This window comes from Petromyzon marinus, chromosome 2 (assembly GCF_048934315.1).
Source record: "Petromyzon marinus isolate PM22_M1 ecotype Great Lakes invasive population chromosome 2, UKy_Petmar_22M1.pri1.0, whole genome shotgun sequence".
NCBI lineage: Eukaryota > Metazoa > Chordata > Hyperoartia > Petromyzontiformes > Petromyzontidae > Petromyzon > Petromyzon marinus.
In genome coordinates, this window is record NC_133668.1 from 26,705,074 (window position 1) to 26,709,198 (window position 4,125).

At 39.6% G+C, this 4,125-nt stretch overlaps 2 pseudogenes; both read right to left on the reverse strand.

Annotated features, from left to right (window-relative positions):
* Nucleotides 1–400: 400 nt before the first annotated feature.
* LOC116944451 (interferon-induced very large GTPase 1-like) lies at nt 401–2,550 on the reverse strand (annotated as a pseudogene).
* A 225-nt stretch (nt 2,551–2,775) lies between these two features.
* LOC142929812 (interferon-induced very large GTPase 1-like) lies at nt 2,776–3,731 on the reverse strand (annotated as a pseudogene).
* Between the last annotated feature and the right edge of the window lie 394 nt (nt 3,732–4,125).

Consider the following 4,125-nt stretch of genomic DNA (forward strand, 5'->3'; position numbering starts at 1 on the left):
TTTGGTGAACAAGGACACCACATCAAAACTGACAAGCAGGTCGTTTGGGGACAGGGAAATGTCTTTGATTGTCGATACCAGGTGAGTAGAATTTAGTACCGCAGAGGTGGTTTTTCCAGTGAAAGGTCGCAGTATATCAGCCAGAAAACGTGCCAGTTTGTAGGTGGGGGAGCTGATAGTAGAGACGATGGGACGAAGGGGTGTATCTTCTTTGTGTATCTTTGGAAGGCCATATAATCTTGGTGGTCTGGCAGCAGAGGGTTTCAACGAGAACTGTTTGTTCTCATCAATTAATGCTGTTGAATCAGAGATTATTTTGTTCGTTTTGGTGACCAGGCTGTTGGTGGGATCTCTTTTTATTTTTGTATAGCTGCCATCGTTGAGTAGTTCTTGAATTTTGTTGTTATATTCTGTTTTGTCCATGATGACAGTGGCATTGCCTTTGTCGGTTGAGAGAACGACAATATCATCCCTCTTTTTTAATTGAGATAATTAAAAACGTTCGTCTTTGCTGATGTTGCTAGGTGGCAACTTAGCGTTGCCACCTAGCAACATCAGCAGAGATGTGACTCAAGCCCTTGCGTGCAACGTCGACATGGGCAATGATATCATTAACCGGTAAGTGTCTCGGTGTGACAGCAAATGGTAACTGACAATGTCGAAGTAATGTCTGTTCATCATAATGTGTTCGTCTTTATTAACGACAAATGTTTTCCTTTTATGATAGTTACCTATCACTGTACTTAGGTGTTGAATTTGATTCGCATGAACGGAGTAAATAAGGTTTTCAATTAGTCTTTTTACATCAAGTTTTGCAGGGCTGGTCATACCATCTTTTATCACTTTAATCCACTCTTTCCAGATTTGATCAAAATCCCTGTCCCATTCTTCTTCATTTACTTTTTTGTCTCTCAATTCTGAAGCCAAATCCTTGCTCTTTCTAATAAGCTGATCTTCATAACTTGATCTCTGCTGATCGAGATTTCTTTTTTTGTCTTTTTGAGCCATCAGGGAAGAGTAGTTTTTGTAAGCATCAGATACCAGCTCTTCTTTCACTGTTTCAAATCCTTTTTCAAATTTAACTTTCCATTGAACCAACAATTCTGCATCATCTGCGCTATTGAAATGTTCTTCCATTTTCTTCCTGATATCCTGATAGTTTGACAAAATCTTTTGTTCAATCTTTGATCGTGTCATTGCATCTGTATTATTATCAATACTGTTATAGAGTTTGTTTTCCTGCTGAAGAACATGACTCCTTAGTTCCCAAGTCCATTTTCCATACATTTCTTCCAGTTTGGTATAAGCTGCAATCTCTATGGTGTTCTTAAAGCTAAAAACGAAGTTTTCTGCGTGCAAAGCCGTCCATAGATCCTTAATGCGTGCTTTCAATTCTGATATCTTCAAGACATTGACTGTTTTTTCTCTTTTCGCATTTCTAAGTAACATTTCTTTAAGGTCTTTAATATTTTTACAGTAGCTTGGATTTGGCGGAGCCATCGGAGGGTCTCCCTCCCAAAGATGAGCAAAGTAACGGATCTGAGAGTTCACGTCAAACCTGATCACGGCGTCAAATGATGCAACAGCGCACTGCTCCTAGTCTGCAGCCATGCTGGTCATCTCATCGAGTTTCTCCTGAAAGCGTCTCCTTCCCTCCATGTTCTTATCGTCAGTATTCACTTCTCCTACGTTTTGATGGACAAACACACAGCTCGGTGATAACCTCACCTTCCTCATTATCAGAAACGCCTGCACAGCAATTTGTAGAATGTCTTGCATTTCAGAAGGGTTCTCTCCAAAAATGTTGATCACAGTCATGTTTCCCAGCCCAATCACAAAAGTTGCCAGCTCATTGTCATGACTACGTGTTGCATTTGACAGCACTACAGAACGTAGTCCTTCTGTGTCGACTATCAGCACAAAGTCATATCCCAGCTGTTTACTGAACTCTGCCTCCACCTTCACTAACTGCATGTAGGCCCCTCGGGTGCATCTCCCACTACCAACAGGAAACTGGAGACCAAACATGGCATTAAGTAGCGTGGACTTTCCACTGCTCTGTATTCCCAGTATTGATATAACAAACAGCTTCACGTTCCCAATTTCATTAATGATTCCGTCCAAGATTGATGTAATCCAAATGAGAGGGACATGTGCAGCATCACCATCCATGAGTTCAAGGGGAAATCCAGAGATCATCATTTCTGCTGAAATCTTTGGCAAAGTAGCTGGGAGTTTTTCAACTGATGGCGTTGTCTGTGAAGCTTCGTAGATCTGACCAACTTCCCTAAAAACGTGATCACTTCCAAATGAAGAGGCATCAAGTTCTTCTGATATTTTATCCAACTCTGATTGTTTTGTAGCAATGGTCATCGTGTTAGAACCTTGTTTTTTCAACTCTATTATTGCTGTCCAGACCTGATGATAAGTGAGATGAAGTTGTGATAAGCGATCTGCAGACATATTATCTAAGTATATGCGTAGCCAATGCAGAAAGTATGTTTTTACTGTGCCTGCATTATGGTTCAAAATTTCAATCAATGATCTCATAAAACCATTAAGAGGAAATGCTTTTTCAAGCTGGGCTTCCCTAATGAGTGTGTTTTTCCATTGAAATATTACTTTTGTATTCCTCAACACTTAGACCCCCCTTTACCTTCATGCCAGTCAATTCTTTGTCTTTCTTGCACCACGACTGCCACAATTTTCCTTGAAGAGGCAAAAATGTCTCCTTTATGGAACACAGCGGCTTGTTACTTATAAGACTCAGCAAAACTTTCACCATATCCTTGCCCTCTTCACATTGTTTATCATCTTCATCAACAACGAAGCCATACTGTCTTGCAATAGCTGAGCAAGCTTCGATGTTAAGTTTTTTATTTTTGAATTGTCTAAAAACAATTTGATTATTGACGTCAATTCATCAATTAACTCAGCCTCATTTCGATTCCCGACAGCAATTTTCGCGTTTGTTCCAGATACTCCACTGGAAACTCTCTTATTGTCAGCACAGAGGCAAACTAGCGGCTTTGGGGAACTCAAACATTCGTCTAAGATGCGTTTACCTTCTTCATTGCGATCACCATCTGACAGTAATATCACATATATAGACGATATCTCATGTAAAAATTGCATCTGTGTTTTGTGTTCTCTTGCATCTCCGTGGAGATTAGTGAATGCTATGCAGTCATTAAATACATAATCGTCCTTGCCACCTGGAAGATACCAGGCGATCTCTGCAACTCCTTTCATTAGTTGACCATTCCTGCTGCTGCCTCGGCAGTGCCTATGAAAGAAAACTCCATGCTTTTGCTTGCCGAGCAAAGAATTCATTATCTGAGATTTCGATGCGGGTGATTCACCAAATCTTACGAAGGACACGAGTGCAGTGTTGGCATCACTGATTGCACAGTTTTTAGATTTACATTTTGTGGTAGATGCATCCCGGCATTTCCAGCTTTTTTTTAATCTGTCTGAATGACCAGATAGGGAATTCTATTTCTGAACAACAAGGATTTGGAACTAATAGCGGAAGTGCGAACTGGATGAATGAAAGTTTGGTGCAAATGTACTGCCTTACAAAATTGTCTCCACAATGGAATATTGCCATTTGTAAATCCATAGGGTGAATGTGGGTTTCAGTGTTTGTACTAGGCCCATCCCTGTTATTTATTATGTCATCATCATTCTTATCATCAGAAAAGAAGTTATCACTATTAGGGCTTTTATTTGTATAAGTGGACTGAGATAAGTTGTTTAATTTACCTTTGTTTAGTTACACTGAAAACTAACACATCTTGCTCGATAGTCAATCATCATCAGTTTTTGCAGATAAGAAAGAGCAAGTTCTTGTTCTGTGCATCGATCAGGGTTAGTTTGAATTGGAGACCTGTTGACAACACATACATCACTTGTGTGTAATTTCTTAGGGTAGTAGTTTATCAGTGCGAGTCTTTCAAGCAGTTTCAATAACTCTTCATTATTTTTTCGTGGTTGAATAGATGTTTTTTTTTGTAATTCTTCTTGCCTTAAAGTTCCAGCGATAATGGATTCCAGCATCATATCAAGTTTATTCCAGTCAGTTGGCCTTATTTCACTGCATTTAATCACATGAGAAACTTCAGC